The 22,787-nt window shown below is 40.4% G+C and overlaps 1 long non-coding RNA gene across 1 annotated transcript; it reads left to right on the top strand.

Annotated features, from left to right (window-relative positions):
* Nucleotides 1–233: 233 nt before the first annotated feature.
* LOC118664454 lies at nt 234–8,664 on the top strand. Its single transcript, XR_004970319.1, has 3 exons — nt 234–335; nt 880–1,071; nt 8,556–8,664. It is a non-coding gene; the product is annotated as an uncharacterized LOC118664454 (long non-coding RNA).
* The last annotated feature ends 14,123 nt before the right edge of the window (nt 8,665–22,787 follow it).

Raw genomic sequence — 22,787 nt, forward strand, 5'->3', positions numbered from 1 at the left:
GACCAATGACTCAGATGGAAGGTTCAAGTCCTAAACTGGCATCCGCTTGCATTCCGTGCCAGATCCAACCTTCAGGTACCACTCATCGTCATGTGCAAACTAGCCCTGGAGCTGGAAAATGGCCACCAAGGGCACAGGAGGGTGGAAACAACATTTTCCTCTGTCCTTCATGTTATGACACCTTGCTGGTTATTTACCTTTTGGTCCCTTGGAACCTTTAACAGAAAGTAGTTGCAAAGTCAGCCAGCCAGCCAGCAAGCTAATTGCCTCGGAGCCAAGCAACATTGAAGAATTTACAAGTTGTTTTCTCTTCTGCCCGCGGAATCCTGGCCAGGGTGAGCCTAGCCCTGCATCTTGAAACAGGGCTTCTCCTTTTCGTGGCATAGGTTCAATTAGCTGTTGGAATTCCAGGGAGTTAGTGATACCTCACGAGGACTGGAGGTGGGGCCCCAAGTCCCCCATCTTTTCCTAAAGGAGTCAGTGGTATCCTTGGACACAGCTAACTGAGAGGACTGAGATTTTTTTTATTCTTTTGAGCCTTGCAGGGGTGATCAAGTAAAACGTCTAGGAACCAAAGGGGGATTTCCTACGTGGTGCACCTTTGTGGTTCCAGAGTTAAACTCCAGAGTGGGGGGTTACGGAATGCTCATGCCAAAGAGTAGAAGGCCAGTTTGAATGTGGGGCCCCGTCCTGCTGGGGATGGAAGGGACGTCACGGCAGCATATGCACTGGCCTGCACAAAAATCAAGTTTAAATATTAGAGGTTCTTATTGATTTAAATAAAAAGAGAGTAAGTTGGGAGTTCCAGGATTGGTTCAGCAACTCAAAAATGTCATTAAAACCCAAGTCCGTTCCCTGTTTTTGCTTTTCCTTCCTCAGGTGTGGCACCTCATGGCTGCAAGACGGCTACTGCCACAGTGCCAAGCACCGTGTCCTCACATAACTGCGCCCGGGCAGAAGCTGAGATGCAGGCATGCTTGATGTCAGACGGGCCCTCTCTGAAAATCCATTGAATTCACACACAGGTTCACGAGGGGTATGAATGCTGGGAGTCTCCCTCTTGGACTTGAGGTATGACAAGATTTATTTCTTACTAATGCCTTGCCTTGAGTAATAATATTTAATATTCACTGAGCACTTACTATGTTCCAAGCAAAACACGTTTATATGAACATTTTAGTCAATCTTCATAACAACTCCATGAGAAAGATAATATTATTATTATCCTCATTTTACAGACGAGGAAACTGAAGCTTAGAGCAGAGTCTTTCAAACTGTGGGTCTTAACCCAGGAGTGAACGATTCAGTGGGCCATGACTAGCATTTACAAAAACTTGCATAGAATAGAATCAATGAAATACATAGTAAGTGCTTAAAACAGGTCAAGACTAATTATTGTTGTTCTATTTCAATTTACAAGTATATGTGTATATACATGTATGTGTATGTGTGTGTGTGTGTATAGAGTCCTGTGTTAAATATATTTACTATGAATGGCAGTTAAAATTTTTTGAGAGCCTATACTTTAGAGAGTTTGAATATCAATGGTAAATTATGAACCTGTAATTTGAATCCATGCAGTCTGAGACCAGACGCTGGCTCTCCATCACTCTGTCTTGCTGCCAAGTTAACTTAGAATGTGATGAGTCCCCAGTGGAGTGTGTGTGTGTGGAGAGAGAAGAACACGGGTGAGAAGCAGCTGGAGAATGGTGGAGAGGCACTGGGCACTCTGAGAACTCTCTCTGTTCCTTTTTCTAGACTCTAGGGTTCAAAGGCTTTAGTAGCAAGTGGACCAGGGAAGCTCTCTGAACAGCTGCCAGTGGGGCGTGCTGACAACTGCAGTAGCCACGGGCTCTGGTTTCCCAGCACAGCCCTGGGTGATGCCAGGCAAAATGATTGGTAGCTACCCCTTGAAGTCACACATCTCTCCTGGTTTAAACAAAATTAGTTGCCCGTTTACTCTTATCGATCAATGCCTCTCCTGTACAAAATTTAAGGGGATGAGGGGCCTCTGCTGAGATTTTTGGATGAGGAACATGAGACCTGAGAGGTGAAGTTGCATGCCAAGGTCACACAGGAAATGACGGGGAGCCTGAGCCAGAGCCCAGTACTTTCCACGAATGTAATTTGTATCATGACTGTGGCCTTTCAGAAGGTGGTGGGCTGCAGGCTGGCAGGAGTGGTCTGCATGTGCCTTCCCCGGGTGCTCATCTAAAACCCAGGAGAAGGTGTCTGACTTCTTTAGCATCAAATGTGAGCTTCCAGGTGGGGTGGGACCTTCTCATGGGAGGGCAGGGACGTGAGAATGGAGAGAAGGGGCTGCATTGCCTCTGGGCTTATTTTCCTAAGCATAGGATGAAATTTTCTTCCAGGCAACTTTTTTTTCTTTTACAAAAATAATTTGAGACTGTTTTCCAGGGCAACGTATACTGTGCAGTCTTTGTGCCCACAGCACCTGTAAGAGGGGGTTGAATCAGAGTTTTGTTCCAGATCCTGAAAGTTTATGGTCCATTTAGCTGTGAAGCAGTTTAATGTTGGCAAACTTTGGTGTTTGTTTTAGTTTCTAAAAGTTGCTAACCATTCTCCCTTCTCAGGGAGGAGAGCGGGCCTGGGGGAAAGGCAGGGCCATGATAGGGCCAGAGTGTCCAGAGTAGGCAGTGTTTAGGTAGAGACTTAATGGACCAAGGGACCTATCTGTCTAACGCCGTTAGCGTGACTGTGCTTTAGCCTGGAATCCCGGCACGAGGAGCTAAGCCCGTGGAGATGAGGGACTCCGGTGTTGCCTGAGCCCCTTCCTCTGTGACTTTAGCAAGTGTGGAATCTAATGGACAGCCATGCCCCTGAGACAAACACAGTGCTGCAGGACATAAACATTTGCCTGTTTTGCTTAGCCCTGCTCTCCTCACCTTGTTACCATGTGAACCAGAAATGCCCTTAATGTGAACATTAAATGCCCTTAATTAACTTGGAAGGAGAAAAAAATAGCTGTCCTTAGACATGGCTACACAGACCCCATGTCTGGAGCTCTGACACTAGTGTGTGAGCCTCACCCGCCATGTGTGAGACTCCGGACAAGAGGCCTAAGTGTGTCACTTGTCCTGTTCTGTGTATTAGCAGTAAGTGACATTTCCTGGAGTATGGAGTACCAACTGGCTTCACTTTGGAATTCTGGAAGCAAATTGCTTGTCAGAAACACATAAAAACAAAGATTTCATAGACACATTACAATAATGTGTCAGAGGTAAATTTCATGCTCCTATCTCATTGCTTTGTCCTTTCCCTTCATTATCATTCTTGCCGGGGTCATTCAGGACCTTGATGCCTCATGCCTGGACTATGGCAAGAATCTCCCATCAATCTCCTCCCCTCTAGACTCTCTCTAGTCCTCTTACTCCATGCAAATCCACTCCACCCCTGGCTTCCATAGTCACAATCTCTCTTCTTCGTGGGAAGAGACCAGATCCTCTTCAATATGGGCCTATCAGAACCCAGTACTTAGATGCCCAACTGATATTTGTTAAAACAATGAACACATAACCCATCTGCTACGGTGATGAGCTTGTACATGTGCAATGCCTCTATCAGGTCATTTCTAACTTCTCAACATAAGCGAGGGAGCATGGCTGTGGGAAAGAGCCCTGATCAGAAGACTTGGCTGTTCCACCCTATTCTAGTTGTCATGCTAAGAGCTTTGCATGCATTATCTCACTCACATTACAACTAACATGTGATAAAGATATTATTCTTATTCCACGTTTAAAAAGAGTTAACTGAGACCTAGTGACTAAGGGACCTTCCCAAGGCACACAGCTTCAGGCTCCCAGGCACTCAGAGTCCAAAGCCTATTTGCTTAACTACTCTGCTAACCAGCAATGCAACCCTGGCCAAATTAATAATCTCTGTCCTCAGCTTCCTTCTGTGTAAAATGAGAAGCCTGAACTCTGAAGATTCTCTTTAAATCTTGGGCAGCTATTCTGTGACTCTGCACTTCTGATTCCAAACATCCACAGAAATGCACTGTGAAACTTCAGTGAATTGTGACCCATGTTAGGAGTTGAGGGCGGATCGGAGAACCCTAGCATTCCATCGGGAAATGGCGCACATTTGCAGCCAACAACTGAAATCCGAACTCCTGGCACAGAGCCAGCCCTGCCCTCGGTCCGAATGCACAGTTCACTGGGAAGGCCATTTGGCCCGTCCTGAATCCTTAACCCTTGTTCACATCCCCATTAGGAGGAACAGTAGGCAGGCCCAACTCACTTCTAGACCAAGTGGCTGTTTGCCTGTGGGGTATAATTTGAGGGCAGTAAAGGCCTATGTGCCTGAAATAGTTGGAGAACATTGTTCAAATGACCACATGTTATTAACTGGGGTTACTAATGAAAACTGCACTCATGTGATTCTCCTGTGACTGGCATTCTTCTCAGTCATTTACTCTGAGTTCACTTTTTCTTTGTACTTTACATGTTGGATGTTCCCAGGGTGTTCTTCTCAGCTTTACTCTTTGCCAGGGTAGCCCTGTTCATTCTCATACCCAGACCTGACTTTTCCTTAAAATCTCTATTTGAATCTCTACCTGATTTCTAGATATCACAAATCTCTATATATCTTCCCCTCCCCCAGCATTTCAGAGTTCAATATTTTCCGAACCGAATCACCCAGTAGCATAATACAGAAAAAGTAAAGTATCTGTGGAATAAATAAACCTTGAAATATGAATTAATACATTAGTATAAATTTAGATGTTAGGTAAACTTTCACATATTTCTTAGGAAATTGAACTATTTTAGTTCCTGAGAACAGGGACATATCTAATTTATTGTTATATCTTTTGGACTATAGCATGGTGCCTGGACCATAATAGGTGACAAAAAATTTATGTTGAAATTAATGGACTAAATAAAAGAAACTTGGGACTGGTAGATTTTGAGAGGAGGAAAGAAGAGGTCCAAACCTGGAAGTATTGCCCAGGGAAGGCAGCCCCATGTGGGATGAGTAGGATCACATGGGGACACGATATCCCATTATACAAAAGAATAATGGAGAACAGTCCAGCTAAGAGTAAAAGTTAGACTCTGCTTACTTCACTGAATTGGTTAGGGCCATCTCAGGCTCTTAAGACATAGTCCTTGGCTCTGCGGCTGGAGAATAAATTATACTTTGGCAAATGTTGAACCATTGGTACAGACCCAGGGTGATACTTCCATGAAGACTCAGTTGGTTTCCAGAATTTCCTTTTACTTTTCGCACCATCATTTTCCCTGGGGAACAAGTCCCTGAAGTGGTCCCAGCTGTTTTTTTTGTGGCTTCCAGTGGTCTGAGCACTCAGAAGAACACGCAAAGGCAGCTAGCCAGGTGAACACTTAGAGAAGCTTTTGGAAAATATGTTTTTTCCTCTCATAGCTGGTCCTGATGAGCTGGCTGCTGGCTTGTAGACACACAAGGTGAGACAGTCCAAACTCTGAAGATGTCCAATTGAGTCAGCCGTGGTGTACTGCATCCCTATCTGCAGGCAATGGGATGCTCTGGGAGCAGGGGAGGGGAGCCTGAGCATTGGGATGTATGAATTTTATCACTGCTGCCTTGGGATAATTGTTTCAGAGATGTAGACTCTTCTTTTGGCTTAAATGAATTCTTGCTTGAAGGAAGTCCTCCTCTTAACAGAAAGTCCCTCCACTAGTAATGAGACAACGGGGATAGTTAAGAGGGTTCACATGGAAAGCAGATAGGAAGAAGGAAGACTGCTGCATTTGGTAGAGGGTAGTTGGGGCATCAGGGTTCCAGGTGAAATAGGAAGACTAGGCTACCCATATTGGAAGCTGGTCTGAAATACAGGGTGGTGAGGAGCAGGGGTGGTAGAAGGAAGGGTGGTCTCCAATTTAAAGATTAGTATAATTAGAGTGGGGCTGGCTGGTCCTGGGTCTGAGCAGTAGAAGTGACTTTAGAATGCCAAATATCAGCCCATGGTCAAGGGCCGAGTGAATGGTTTAGATCTAAGCCTAGCGGGAAGGTGGAGTTGAGGTTAACTCTTTTCTGCCCTTGCTGGAATTACTACAGGACAGCCGTAAGTTGACATTTGGTTGGTGTTTACTAGGTGAGAAGATAGGAAATTAAGAGGAAGAAGACAGCTTGAATAAAGGATTGACTAATCCCTCCTGGATTTATTTTCCATCTATTCATATCCTTATGTATTTTCATCTATTATTTTCTCTTTGATTGTCCCTTGAAAGATGTCTTCTCTTTGCTCTCAGCTGCTCATGCATATGGGCTAGGCCTAGCTTCCTGTTTTGGATTCTCAAGGACACCATCTCTATGCCTACTTTCAACTGCTACCAAGGAGCATCTATTTTTGTTTTCTATAACTTGTCTCTAATATATTGCCTTTTGGAAAACAAGCTGCTTGATCTTCCCCAAAGGATGCAGAGAAACATTTCTTTTGTAACCATAACTCTAATGTAAATTTTCTCACATAGCTACAATTTATAGCCTATTTTAGTTTTTCTTAATCTTGCTTTCTTGATTCAACTACTATATTGAACACTGAAACCAAGACACATTACCATATAGAAAAATTTAATTTTAGTGAGTTCCAGTTATTTCCTTTTTGATGCATTATCCATCTTATTTAGGAAAATATTGTGTTTTCCAGTGTCATAAAAATAATCTCATATATTTCAGAATGTATCTTAAATTGTTTGTAGATTTAAGTCTTTAATTTATATGGATGTTTTTATGTGTAGTATAACATAGAAAATGAATTTTAATTAAAAAATCTGAATAGCTAGTTGTCTTAGCACCATTTAAAAATATATCTCTTATTTATTTCAGAGAGGAAGGGAGAGGGAGAGAGAGATAGAGACATCAATGATGAGAGAGAATCATTGATTGGCCACCTCCTACACACCCTCCCCAGGGGATCAAGCCCACAACCCAGACATGTGCCCTGACCAGAAATTGAACCGTGACCTCCTGGCTCATAGGTGGACTCTCAACCACTGAACCATGCTGGACCAGGCTCAGCACCATTTTTAAATTGTGCATTCTTTTCAACAGTAACCTGTTATTAATTAAGGCTCCATATAAATGTTAGTTTTTTAATCCAAACTTTCTCTTCTATTCTGTTAATCTCTTTGTCTATCCCTGGACAAATCCATTACTTTAATTATTATATCATGAAAATAAATCTTCTTTCCTGGAAGGGCCTATCTTTGCCTTTCCACCAATAACATATCTTTATAAAGTTTTTTAAAAAATTAGAATTGCACTGAATTTATACTTCAACTTAGGAGTGAATTGATTTCTTTAAGATACGGATTCTTCCTATTCATGAATATGTTATATCATTACCTTTATTTAGGTCTTCTTTAATATTACTTCTTTAATATCACTCAATAAAATTTTATATTTCTTGATAAAAATCTGCACCATTGTTAGATTTATTTATTATAAATTAATTTGTATATTCACATATCTGTATTTGATGGGATCTTATTTAAGATTACATTTGCCAACTATTTGCTGTTAGCCTATAGAAATGAAATGAACTTTTATATATTGATGTTATAGTTTGTGTTTTCCATAGGAACAATTGTATCTGTAAGTAATAAGAGTTTTGTTTTTTCCTTCCTAATCCTTAAACCTCTTTTAAAAAAAAATATTTCTTACTGTATAAACTGGGGTTTCTAGTAAATGTTCTTTAAGTTCATGACCACGCAACTTAGATAAGCTTCAATTTAATCACATTATACTCCATTTATTGTCCCACTCTCCTGGAAAACTATTCCATACCCCTTTTCTCCTCAAATCTTCAAGACCTGCTCCTCTATCTGCACCTTCATCCAATAACATCTTTCCCCCAATGCACTGGAAAAAAATTGGAGTGATCAGAGAACTTCTACAGACTCTCAACCCCAAATCCTCTACTTCCCTGCATCTTTATCCATATATTTTGCTTTCCTGCAGATACCACAGAGGACACATTCCTAGGATTAAACCCAACGTCATCATGATGCACAGCCATTTTTAGATTTTGATTGTTTGGCAAATGTTTTGTTTAGGATTTCCCCATCTCTATTCATGAGAGAGAATGGCTTGTGGCTTTTCTTTTTCATACTTTCCTTGTCAAATGTTGGCCTTGATGTTTACTCTATCTTCATAAAATAAGACAAGGTTCATTGCTCCTATTTCTATTTTCTGGAAGAATTTGTTTTAGATTGAAATTACTTGTTTCTTGAACATGTGGCAGAACTTGCTGGTAAAACCATTTTATGTTTTCTTTGTAAAAAATGTAACTGCTGATTTATTTTTCTAGTGGTCTATCTTTCTTGAATCAATTTTGATGAAATATAATTTTCTAGGAAGTTGACTATTTCTTTTTAAAAAATATGTTTTTATTGATTTCAGAGAGGAAGGGAGAGAAAGAGTGATAGAAACATCAATGATGAGAATCATTGGTTGGCTGCCTCCTGCATGCCCCCTACTGGGGATTGAGCCTGCAATCTGGGCATGTGTATGTGTCCTGACTGGGAATAAAACCATAACCTCTTTGTTTATAGATTGACACTCAACCACTGAGCCATGTCAGCTGGGGGGAAGTTGACTATTTTAACTAAGTTTTCAAATTTATCATCATACAACTTAACAAAAAGAAGATAAACAATCCAATCAAAAAATGTTCAAAGGATCTAAATAGACACCTTTCAAAAGAGGACATTCAGAAAACCAAGAGACATATGAAAACATGCTCAAAGTCACTAATCATCCGAGAGATGCAAATCAAAACAACAATGAGCTACCATCTCACACCTGTCAGACTGGCTATCATCAACAAATCAACAAACAACAAGTGCTGGAGAGGATGTGGAGAAAAAGGAACACTCATGCACTGCTGGTGGGAATGCAGACTGGTGCAGCCACTATGGAAGACAGTATGGAGTTTCCTCAAAAAACTACAAATGGAACTCCCATTTGACCCCTTGATCCCACTTCTAGGAATATATCCCAAGAAACCAGAAACACCAATCAGAAAGGATATGTGCACCCCTATGTTCATAGCAGCACAATTCACCATAGCTAAGATCTGGAAACAGCCTAAGTGCCCATCAGTAGATGAATGGATTAGAAAACTGTGGTACATCTAATTAGTTATTGATAGAATTTAGCAATACCATTATTTTTTAAATTGAGATATAATTGACATAGAACATTATATTAGTTTCAGGTGTACAATTAGATATTTCTATATATTGTGCAATTATCACCTCAATAATTCTAATTAACAACACTAATTAAAAATTCTGTTGATTTCTATATATTAATTTATATTCAGCAATTTTGCTACATTTTCTTATTACTGTAATAGTTTGTAGTTGGATTTTCTTTGTTCACTATCAAATCATCTGAAAATTGAGACATTTTTTCTGTTTCTTTTTGTCTTATATATCTTTTTTAAAGACTATTATATCTTTTGAAATTATAATAATAAGCATAATAATAATAGTTATTATTTTGTCTTGTCTTATAGTACAATGGCAATTAAAGTGGTTAAAGTGGTACCTTTATCTTTTTTTCTGAGTGTAATGAAATCTCTCTAAAGTTTTACTGGTGTTTAACACCCATCTCACTTTACTTCAAAAATGTGTGTGTGTGTGTGTGTGTGTGTGTGTGTGTGTGTGTGTGTGTGTGTGTGTTACTTCAGGGCCCAAAGAACCGAAAATAACCTTTTCCAGACCAGATATGATTTTTTGGACAACTGGATGTGCCTGCATGAATTTAGAAAAACCTGCAGAAAAAAACAAAACAAAAACGACAGAAAACTCCAAACCACACTGTAGGCTCAGCACAGATAAAGAATCTGACCTGTGGCTTGAGCCCACCAAGGGTACAATGGGCTTACCTACACCGAATAAAGCCATCTAGTCCTCACCATCCTTAAGCACATGGCATCTTACTAAGCTAGAAGAATGCAGGTTCACAAACAGTCATATGCCAAGTTTCCACTTAGATCGAAAAGCAAAGAATAAAGGGAAAGAGGAAATGCTTCTTCCTTTATAGCCTATATTATTGTCCAAATAATATATCCTTTTTGCTGAAAAAATAAAATACAGCTTAGCAAAAAGAGGGAAATAAATTATTGATAACTCTTCCTTCCAGGGACATTTCATTGGCAAACTCTTTACTCTTTTTCTATGAATATTGTTAAAGTAAGCAAGGAGGCTATTAGAATGAAGTGTCTCCAGTGCTGTGGCAGCCTACGTAAGCAACCCAAAGTCTAAGCCTGTAATTTCCTCAACATTATGAAATTAAAATTCTAAGGACAACCAATCATTAACAGCCAAATAGGCTTTATGCTATAGCCAATCAATCATTTATTTTTACTTTGCTTCTCCTTTTCTCTACAAAAGTCTCTCCCTGCTATTGGTGGAGCACTCTTAACTGCTTCTGGTTTGGTGCAGGCAGATTCTAATCAATTTTTGCTCAAATAAATCTTTAAAATTTCTAACTGCCTCAGTTTATCTTATAACAGCTCATAGCACAAACATTTTCTTAAGTCATTATCTGATTTTTATCAGCCCATGCACGACAATCTTTAGGGTTTTATTGGTTAGTAGTTTGTCTTAGAGAAGATGCCACTTACGTCCAACATGACTACTGGATACAGTGTCTGGAGTGGAAAACAGCTGTGTGGCACCTAATTCTTTTGGAGAGACATTCCCCACCAGTACTTTGGGCTGCTTGGATGCTCTTTCAGTCATTGGTGTCCCAACTCATTTTTTCAAATGGAAACATTTACTAAAAACAACAAAGAGAGATGGAGATATCTTGGAGATAAATTCACATAAACATTTCCAGGGCTTAGATATAAACCATATAAAACAGTCCCTATGAGAACCAAATTGAAGAAAATGTGAAGGTAGAAAATAGTAATTTCACCAGTTGAGGTTCTATGTCATGTTATCCTCTTCACAACTGACAACGAATAAGTTTGCAAACACTGAAAAAGAACTATCCAAACAATATGGGGAACTTTTTCCAGAGGAGTGAAAGGAAAAAAACATTTTCCCCTTTATTATTTTGCATTTTGCCACCCCAGTTTCACAATGGGAGGACCCATAATTTTGTTTTCTTAGACTAACAATCTCCCCCGCAAAAGCCTGATGAACTTTAACTGCAGCCTTGGCCACGTTTTTCAAGGCAAAACCATTTTGTTGACTCCTGATGTTGGAGAGATGCCAACCTATCAGGCTGAGCCGGCTCCTGGTGAGAATTCTGTTCAAGAATCCGGGCTTGAAAAAATTGTTTTCTGAGAAGGATTTTATGTTTATAGACATTCTGTTAATCTGTTCATTATTTACGATGGTGTTAAGGACAAGAAGCTTACAGTAAACTGGACCAAGACTAAATTTTACTGGCACTTAGTAGTTATAAAATCCCTGTGTCTTATGGAGTCTGTTTTTGTTTCTTCCCATCTCCCACCCATACAAGAGAAATGCATGCACGGTCCTGGAAAACCTGAGTCAGTGATGGGCTCTGTGAAAAACTAGTCTTCCCCAGCACACATATTCCCTGTTTATGTCTTTCTCTTTTTCATAAAGTAGGCGATTGGCCTCTTGGAATAATATGTGGAATTCTAATTGTTCTCAAAGAAGATATGTGGCTGTTTTTTCCTTTGTCCAAAATAGAAGGGAAGGCCAAATAGTTTTTCATTAGTGTTGAATGAGTCATGACTTCTGGTCATAGTTCAGTAGAAGAGCAGTTTATCATTGACAACTATTCTGAAGGTCAGAAGAGCTTTTTGACTTCCTCTTAGGCATGGCTCTTCTAGATGGCTTTTTATGTCTACCATCCCCTTCCCCTACCCCCACTCCCAAACATTTCCACCCTACGAATAGTTTTAAGATTAGCCATACAGAGGACTTTTTAATGTTATTCATAACCATTCTTTGTTTCAAGGAAGGTGTAGAAATGCCTAGAAGGAAGAAAGGTGCTGGGTAGAGTACTAACTGAAAATAATTAGTTAAGGGAAAGATCATACATGGGAAGATAGAAAATAATATCAATAGTATATGCCAAACTGCATCCAGGATGCACACTCATGTCATTGTCCAGAGAAAGGAAATCTGATTTCATAGGATACATTAGCCCAGGGTAGAATAACTGATGTATCGTACAAGCCCAGATTTGAAACAACAGACTTAAAACAATAGGAGGTTATTTCTGGCTCACTGAACCGTTGGGTATTTGGTGGGGAATATTACAGGGGTAATTCAGGAACTCATACTCCTTCTATCTCTGGGTTTCAACCTCTTTTATTTACACAGTCTTCTCTATTGATCTGATGACTGGGGAGAGAATTAGAGGATTGCATACAGGAGGATTTTATCAGCACATCACTGTGCCAACATTCTATTGGTTACAATTCTGTCACGTGGTCACATATAACTGCAAGAGAGGCAGGAAGACATGGATTGCCATGTGTCCAAGAGGACAAAAAAAAATGAGTTTTGATGACACATGGCAGAGGATGAAGATACTTTTTAGGAGAATTGAAGGAATGATAGAGTCCCAATAAACTCACTGTTTAAGCAGTTGCATCATTAGTTCCTTCCCCCATTTCTCTTTTAGCCTTTGATTCTGAGTCTACATATTAACCCAGTCTCCTAGCTAGGAGTGCATCTCATAGAGAAAAGTGCCTTTCCTAGAGGGCATTCTCCTTTACTGAGTCCCTGATGTCTTCTGGAGGATGTCACTGAGACCCTTAGCTGTCATACTTTGCTGTTAGAAGAGAAACAGAAGACTTGATACCTGCTTTAGAGTACTAGAGCAATTTCCTTGACAAGATGAAATATATATATATATATATATATATATATATATATATATATATATATCAAGTAGAGAATAGTCCATAACTGTAGATTACTTAGGTTTAGGGGGTTGATGAAATACACGGTGCGGCCATTCATATCATCACAGCTATAGTGTGTTACAACTTTCTTGTGTACAAAGGTGGGATAGTTAGTCTCAAATAAAATAAATTGGTGAAACAGTCTTGACTGGCTGGGTTGTCATTATTGCAGCTAAAGAATCCAATGTGCTGCCTCTTTATGAAGAATATACATCAGGCAAAATAGGAGAGATGATGCAGGCCAACCGATTTACTTTGGTGTGTGTATGTGTGTATGTATGTATGCATATTCTTTTTAATGTACATGCTTTTAATTTTTGTCAGGGAGAGTCCTATCTTATTTTAATTTCCAACTTTCAAAGAAACTCTTACTTCTCACAGGAATTCTTCAATAAGCTTTAGGTGAAGAAAGGATAAGATAATTTAAGAATATAAAAGAAATGAGATAAACTAAAATTAGGCCATTGAAGCCTGTCTCCTTCCTGCTCCCACTAAGAAACTGCCCCTGCCTGAGGGTCAGGAAGATGGGGTATAGAATGACCCTCACAAATAGACAAATGACTGCCTCCACTGCTGTGGAAACAGCACTACTGACTACTTCCCAGGGCTCAGGATGCCTCAGATTTGCCATCACAAGCAGGTGACGAAAGGGAATTCTCTGGCTTTGCATAGGACTGGCTGAAATTCTGTTATTGGAAATTCTCTGAGAAGCTCATGCAGGAAAAACTTTTCCCCCTTAATTTATGAGATCCCAAATGCTACTACTGGCATTAGATGATTAAGTTGGGACATTTGTCTGAACTGCATGCACAGGGCTATATACTGCTATTCCAAGAATCTCAGGTAGACATCACACACCATTGCCATCATCTCTTGGATGTCGCCAGCAGGAAATCTCAGAAGGCTTCCAAGACAGTCTGTACTGCTGAGCTTTCCAGAGAGGCCCTGGCAAAGCAGACATAAGAAGTCAGCTCTGTCTGGATTGGTAGCTGGGCCTGGATGTGTCTAAAGCCCCGAGTGCCATCGTAGTGGAAAAGAGCTGGGTGGGTGCCCTGAAGTAGCATTAGCAAGAGCAGAATATTGACGCCTGTCAGATGCTCTGTGTCAGAGGTGACTGTGACTGCTGCCTCCCCATTGATCAGATTAGGCAGGCACTCATTGGTGTTGAGTTGCAAACGTCTGGATTTTGCTTCTCCTGGCAGTGGCTCCTGGGATAGGAGAGAAAACAGCTTATAAATTCTTTAATGATTCTTGGAGCCAAGGGAAGCTTACAGCCTTTTCAGGCAATGTTATTTAAAAGGTTCCAGGGGACATAAAGGTAAATAGCTTGAAAAATAGGGGAAAGTTATGTCTTTCTTCCTCAGAGAACATTACACAGATTGATTTAATCCCTAGTGAATTCTTCTTGTGATTATGAGGCACAGTAGGGAGCACTGTGCTGGGACCTCCTGATCTGGTGCCTTGTACAGCCCCCGCCTTGTCAGGGATGTTTACCACTTGGTTTCACAGTGTACTTTTCTTTTGAAGAAGCATTTGGAAATCAGACTATTAAAATTTATTTTTTAATTAAATTTATTGGGGTGACATTGGTTGACATGAACATACAGGTTTCAGGTGTGGGTTTCTGTTACAAGATCTCTATATTGTACTGTGTGCCCACCACACAAAGTCTAATCTTCTCCAGTCACCATATACCTCTTTCTCCCCCCACACCCTTCCCTCTGGCAACCACCACACTGCTGTTAATTTCTTTCTTGAATAAATATTTGGAAATTAGGCTCTTAAATCTCTCTCTCTATGTCATTGCAGATATCTGAACATCAGCTGAAATGTCCTCAGGGAATGTCTGAGGAAGCAGGAGAGATTAGATTTCCCAACATCTTGTATAATTTTGAGTTCCTTTGACTTTCAAATATTTCAGATCAAAAGAACTTCCTTCCTTTAATGCTTTCTTTTTTATAAAAAAAAGTTTCATAAAAACTGTCTAAGTGATGATCCTGGACTTAATCACTAGTTGTCAATATTTGGAATTGGTTTTCCCAGGCCTTATACATACATGGCACAGCAAATTTTCAGGCCGATTTCTATGGCTGCCATGGGACCCATCATAATGCTTGATTCCCATAGGTATAGGGATGGTACTGGAATGAACAGCAGGTCAATACCTTTTACCTCAACTTTCTACTGTCCTGGGCACCACTTATGCTACTGATTCCACCCTATTCCTAAGGAAATCTTTGATTTCCCCATTTCCCTTTTTTTTTTTTGTTAACTAAAAGCTAAATTTCTTAATCTAACCTCTAAATGATTCTACATAGCAGAAACCCCTATAAAGAAAGACTTGTCTTTTTGCTTATCCATTTTGTAAGCAACTGCCTTTTCAGGTGTTCTGATATAGAGAGTAAAAGCTCATGGATGAGAAGGACAACCCATTTCTAAAAGCAAATACTTACTACCTATTTATTAGAATATAGTTCCAATAAGGTTAGGGATCTTTGTCTACTCTACTCACTGATGCTGTGTGACTCGGCATGGCTTTAGGAAATGCTCTGTCTTATACAGGAGGCACACAGGAGCGGGAGACCTAGTTCAAAGAATCTGAGAAAGATAGGTTCAAATGCATTTGAATCATGGAGCAGAACATCATGGATTCTGCCTTTTGAGGGTCAGGGCCGCTCCAGAGAGTAGGTTGAACTGGCATGGGGTGTTCAAGGATAGGTCCTTTATCGGGGAGCCAGGATATCACAGGCAGAGAGACCAATATGAACAGAAGGAGAGGCACATGACTGAATGTTGTGTTTCAAAGTGGGTTTCCCCAGTCTTCTTTTACACCATTTGTCCATAACTTCTGTGTTTTCACCCATTCACTTAATCCTTCATACTAAAGTCAACAGGCATGTCTTAAGCATCAACCAGGTGTTAGGAATAATTCTAGCCCCTGAGAACACAAAAATGAGCAGGTGAAACAAAGGCCCTGCCCTCAGGAAGCTTGCCTTCTAGTGAGAGGAGACAGATGGCTGATGAGCAAATATGACCAGGGTTTACAAAAGTTATAAAAAATAAAATCAAGTAAGGGGATACAAAATAGTTGGTGGGCTACTTTAATCAGGATGGCCAGGAAAGGGCTGTAGGTGACGAAGACATTTCAGCAGAAACCTGAAGTGGGAGAGTGAGCTTAGAGTGTGATTCTGTAGTTTTCCTTTAAAAACCCTTGTAGGTTAGTCCTGTTAGCTTTGGAGAAGCATGAAAAGAGAGGAGAAGGGTTTGGGGGGATGAGGTGAAAATGGTGAAGAGATTGAGAAGTACAGATTGGTAGTCACAAAACAGTCACAGGGATGTAATGTACGGCATAGGAAATATAGTCAATAATATTGTGATAATTATGTATGGTACCAGGTGGGTATTGGAAATATCAGAGAGAACTCTTTGTAAAGTATATGATTATCTAACCACTGTGATGTACACCTGAAACAAATCCAAGATAATATTGAATGTAAGCTGTACTTGAAAATATTTTTAAAAAATAGAGAGAAGGGATCCCTCAAGGGAATGATTTTTAGGAAAGAGACACCCTGAGACTGAATACCCCAATTGGGAACTGGAATTACACACTGCCCTTTGTGAACGTAATTGCTCCATCCAGGGCCCAGTGGCTCAGGAGTGGGCCTGGGTCTGGGCTGAAGAGGAGGTACACAGACAGATTGGGACAGGCGGAAGGAACCTGTTTTTCTGATTCCCAAAGGAAAACTCATTTTGTAGGAAAGGCTGCTGCTGAAGCTGTTGGAGATTATCTGTCACCTGCAGTGACATGTCCAAGTAAGAAGTGGATTTTCCATGCTCTTTGGGGACAGTTTACCAGAGCTTTCTATGAACGTACTTTGGATAAAGTGATCGCTAATGTCAGCTTGCCTCAGCTTGATCTGTAATAAGAGTGGAAAAGCTTTTGATGGTTGTATTGCAGGCATTTATAGGTTATTCTTGCTGTGTTTTATGTTTTTTTCTAGTTGATGATGAAGTATGCTGTGAAGGGAGCCCTGTTAAACACAATGCTTCCCTGAGTCTAGAAGCCTGTCGCATAGCAAATATTTTATAGCTAAACTTTATTACACTCAAACTTCACAGAGACATTTGTGAACCTTATTGCATTTTGATATGAAATGAGCCCAGAAAGGTATTTTTGATTTTATGGGAATGGAACTTTTCACTGTATGGAACTTTCAAAGTGCTGTCGAATGCCAGAGTTCAAAGTGATTTTGCAAATGTTAATTTCTCTAGGGATGTTTGGGACATTAAACAATTGCTGATGACTTCTACATCTTGCATCTAACTTTTTTTTTTCATTTGGAAAACATGTACAGTTTCTTCAGTAAAAGGAATTTGTGCACTTTGTGGTTTATGTTGTATCCATGCCATGGTAAGAAGGGAGACCTTGTTTATTGCAAGAGGAGGCATATAAGGAAAATAAAAAGAAGAAAATATCATTTAATAGATAAATAGTTATGCCCAGTGTGACATTTTTCTAACCCCTTCAAGGACACACATTCCTAAAGCTCTGTGAGTTAGCCTTTTAGAATACATTTGAGGATTAACTATTAACTTGCCTTAGTAAGATTTTCTGCAATGCCAACCAATGGAAGCTGTGGCTTTTCTGAGTCTCATTCACTCATAACTAATTCATTCTATGTTTATTAAATGCTTACCTTGTATCAGACACTGTGCTAGGTACAGATGACAAAGAGAGGAAAGACATATTTCTCAAGGAGTTTATGGTTCAGACCCAGATGACTAAGCAAAGACATATGCACAGACTGTTATCTGAATACAGATGAGAAACTTACAAATTAGGGTGTGTTGTGTGTACAGGATGTTCACACGGGCCACATCAGTAAAGACTTCTGGGAAGGAGCAACACCTGAACTGGGTCTTTGGGGATGAGTGAGGGTTAGGTAGAGAAATGTTAAGATTGTTATTCATGTACATCACTAAAGTAAGTGGGGGAAGGATATATGCACATTCTGAGACCAGGTCAAAGTAAGCCAAAGAAACTGCTTAGGAAAGTGGAATTCAGAATGACAGTCTACTTCCCAGGGGTGTGAGCCATGCTAACCTTGGCTGGTAAGTACGTAATAATCCTATTATCTCAATCTAACTTTTTAGCATCATGATAGTCTTTATATTTGCTTAGTATCTATGGTTTATGCATTATTTTTCATGTGTATTAAATAATTTAACCTTGATAGCCACCTGGTGAGATGGATATTATTGTTACTTTATAGATAAAGAAGTGAATAAAAAAGACATCAAGTGACCTACTCAAGGTTACAAAGTTAGAACATGGCTTAACTAGGCCCTGAAAATAGCCCTTTCAATGTAGGTTCTGAACTTACCTACTGTGTCACAGGACCTTTACTAGTTTACTTTTATTGATTGATTTAATATATATTCATGTAATACTGCACGTATATGTGTATGTATGTGTATTCCATAACCATTTTTTGGACACAGACTGTGTGCCAGACAGGCACTGTTCTAGGTTCTGGGATATAACAGTGAACTAAACAGATAATTTACTTTGTGACAGATAAAAATACACATGATGATATGACAGTGCCTGGAGGAAGGGACTGCGTTTTAAATGGTTGCTTTTCTTTCATTGTTGCTCCAATAATTATGTAGGATTTATTTATTTCTGGGTGCTCACATGACCCATGTTCTTCAGTGAAAATTTACTAAGGGCTTTCATGTATAAACTACCATGTGGCACTCTTCCATTATTTTTGTGAATTTATAAGAAATAAAGGGAACTTCATTTGTCGAGAGACCAGCATATTTTGGGGCAAATACCTTATGCCTCATTTAGGAGATGCTGGCAGAGTCCTTCAAAGCACCAGGATTCCCTCCCAGCTGATTCTTTTATTTCTTGGAAGGTTCAAGAAGGACCACCTTCTTCCTCTTAGAGGCAGGAGATGAATCCCAAGATGACTCTTTGTTCCTGCTGCTGAGGTATCTGGCTAATACCTGTCCATGCTCACAGCAACCAGCAAAGGTGTCTGTCCTACAAAAACATCCTCTCAAACTCCTTTCTTCATAGAGCCTGATTCCTTTCCAAAACTTAAGTGTTGGTGGGAATGCCCTACTATTTATTAGTAAATTATCTCACTGAGGATGATGATTCAATGCTCAGCAACTAAGGTTTGTCACAACTCAGGTTGTCACACAAGATACTCTCCAAGAACACTGTAGGATCACACTGGTCCCACAGTATTATCAGCACCACCCGCCTGGAATTGCACTGCCTTCCCCTCCACCACACCTGTCACTCTAATTTTAGAGTACAAGTGAGACCATCGAATTGTGGGCAGAGCTGGAGGAGCGTGATAGCCCCAGGTAGGGAGGTGGGGATGGAGCCCTTGCTCCACCACAGCAATCTAAATGTCTTTTCCCATTAGCTGACTATATCTGGGCAGATATATTCAATATAAAAGAACGGAATTAAACATGGGCCTCTGAAACATCCCAGACTGGAGTCCACAGCTGGAGTTCTGGAGGAGGTGCCTGTGAGAACACGGGACCAGAAAGTGAGCCCTGGGGTGGTCTTGGACAAACCCCTTCTGCTGCGCGAGCCTTTGAGATTGAGACTGGTGTAGCATCCCAGCTGTGAAGAAAATGGACTGCCCAGCACGCAGAATTTCTTCCACTTACTAGCTATTTGACTTTGGGCAAGCCACTTTAGCTTTATGAGGCCATTTCTGCATCTTTCAAGTGACATCGGAACACTTACTCAGGATTTTGTTTTTGTTTTTAGGCTGGAGGTAATAGATGCTGTCTTAATCGGGTTCTTTAACGAGAAGTGTGTGGGTTTGCTTCCACACTGGCAATCTGCTGCACAGATGACCTGGCGTGAGGGTTATAATGGCCAATGGCTTCAGCAGCAGCTGTCCCTCTGGTTCTCAAGTCTCAACACAATAACTACACCTCCTCAGCAGCAGCCTGACCTTATGTGATCCAACGATTCTGTGCTCACCGGCTATTTATACTTCTGCAAATACGGGCTGTGACTTGGGTTTTGCTCATTTGATATGGAACACCCTGGCATGGCAGCGTTTGAGCCAGCTTTGAGCTAGGGGTCTTGCTTATTTATAGCCTTTGTGGGCATGTATAGGATTGCTTTGGTTTGTGCCCTGATTCCTGTTATAATCAGTAGTAGCAGGGCTAGTTTCACCCAAGTTCTAAGTTGGGGCCTTTATAACTGGGAAAGGGCTGTGATTGTAATAGGTATTTTAAGGCTTAACAATGTGTTCGTGGATATAGCATAGCTCTGCATGTAGACAGGCTCTACAAAACTGAAGCTTACCTAATGGCCTCAAGACTAAGCTGTAGGGTATCCTATATAATAAAGAGCTAATATGCTAATTAGACCAAACAGCCGAACAACCTTCTGGACAAACTTTTGGCCAAAGCTGGGGCTGCAAGTGGCTGTGAGGACCGGCTGGGGCTGTGAGGGCTGGCCGAGGCAGCGGGGCTGTGAGGGCCAAGCCCCTTGCACAAATTTCGTGCATTGGGCCTCTAGTTAAGGAATAAAAGCCACTACAGAACAATGTGGTAAGCAGCCGGTCCGCCCCCCTCCCAAGGCTCCAGTGTGGCCACAACAGTCCAGATGCTCACATATCCCAAGGGAGTACGTGCTGCACTGAAGCATCCAGTCACACTGAGAAGCAGACAACGCCATGGGAAGTGTCTTTTTGGCTCTGAAGGATCATCAACATTTATATACAATGAATGCATATGATTACATATACTATCAGGAAGAGAGGGACAGTGGCTGGGTGGTCTCAAGGATTTCATATGGTTAAATTGTTTATTCAGTGTCAGTTAAAATAGCCTGTTCATAGACATAAATAGTTAGGATAAAGATTTAGGACCACCTGATAGCTGTTTTGCTGTTCCCCCAAGTTGTCATGATAAAGCATGTGGTAAAATGGTTTCAATTGATTTTTTTAAAGAAATCCATAGCTACATTTGTGCAAAACAGGAAGTGCCAGGGGGTTAACCACACAGCCCCTGAATTTATTTCTCTCACATCATCAGGCAAAGGAAAGAACCTCACAAGTTGCAAACTATGGGACACAAGTAGCCTTTTCTGGGGGATGTGAGGTGGATGGGATCTGGTTCCGATGCCCTGGTAGTGAGGAAGCCAAGCTTTAAGACAACTTAAATTCTGTTGTGGATGTCGTGTTTGGGTCCTTTGCTTCATGGCCATGGCTGTGTTCTTTGAAGAGGAAACCCACAAGGCTGTCAATGTTACAAAGTCACATGTGTTGTGACCTTTACTTATATGCAGCCTCCCAGGCATTGCCATTTTCCAAGGGACGGATCCCACTGGCTCTGATGACTTTTCCCTTCACCCAAACCACTTTAACGTGACAGAACTCTTAAAAAAGCTCAACAAATCAGAGGTTTGGCGAAAAATCTGAAATTGTTGGAAATGGACTCCATTGTGGAAAATCCTTATCATTATAAGTCTTTTGGGGTGCAGGATCCAAGAGATGCTCCCCCTCCCATCTGACATGAAGCAGGCAGGGAAGATTTGCTATTCCTGGATAAAGGTGTGCAAACTATTCCAAGAATTTCCTGCTTATCCTTGTCTTGAATGATACAAGTACTGTCCTTGGCACATGAATCCGTCCCACTGCTATGTGGTATGGCTTTCTTGGAGTCTTTCTTAGAAAAATAAGTCTTGAGAGAACTTTTGGAATAAGTTGTCTTGGTTTTGCATTTCACTGCAAAAAAGTGAACATTGATCTACTCTAACATGCTAGTGTAGTGTGGTGGTAAAGAACTTGGTATGTGGAATTAGACAGATCTGCGTTTGAATTCAAGGTCCCTATGTATTAATTGTGTGAACGTCGGCAAGTTTCTTTAACACACTAATCCTTGTTTTTGACAGTTATAAAGTGGGCATAATAATAATACCTCCTTCACAAAGTTGTTGTAGCATTTATAAGCATTCAATTAATGGTAGCTAATTATAACATGATGATATGTTAACGGTGAGCCCTCCAGGCACTTATGTGCTGGGAGAACTAAGGAAGTTGAGTCGTTATATTCGGCGTGAAAACCTGGGTCCCATGAAGTAAAAAATGATCTTGGACTGGGAGTTAGCATAAAGGAGTGATTGAATATTTCTTTTTTGGGGAAAAAAAACACTAAATATTTTGCAGTTGAAAAAATATTTCATGAACTAGATTGAAATTCTCACATTCGATGTGAGCCAGCTCAGCTGAATGTCTGTTATTTGGGGCTGGACAGTGAGGGATGCCATACAAAGCTCTCCTGTGTCCAGGTTGAGTAACAGCCATATGATACTCCCAGACATACCTTCCCAAGCCACATGACACATTGCCATGCTGAGCACAGAGAGTCTGTATATTTCTCTTTCCTGTTATTACATATTCCAGGTGGAATTTTAGGGACTTGCTTTTAATGAGAGAGAGAGAGACAGAGAAAGAGAGAGACTTGAACTATATATTTTCCTCTCCTTTGGCCAGAGCATCCATTTCCAGTGGCAACATACCACATAAAAAAGGCATAGTTATCCCAAGAACAGATAACAGTGTATGTAGGTATATAAGCATATGGACATATTTAAATTAATGTTTAGAACTCACTTAAGAATACAAATTTAGCATGTATGAATTGCTGGAGAAGACTATTTAGTTGTGAAAAGCTTAATAATGTGAAAGAACCTCATTTTTGTAGAAATAGTCCTTTTATTCTTTAATAAAAGCTTTGTAAGTAAAGTAAAATTGTCACTTGCAGTTTCCTGATGGGAGTGGGGAGAAAAGAAGTCCTTAGGAGGCACTGAAAGATTCAAATCCCT

Source organism: Myotis myotis, unplaced genomic scaffold, assembly GCF_014108235.1.
Source record: "Myotis myotis isolate mMyoMyo1 unplaced genomic scaffold, mMyoMyo1.p scaffold_m19_p_1, whole genome shotgun sequence".
In the NCBI taxonomy this organism is placed as follows: domain Eukaryota; kingdom Metazoa; phylum Chordata; class Mammalia; order Chiroptera; family Vespertilionidae; genus Myotis; species Myotis myotis.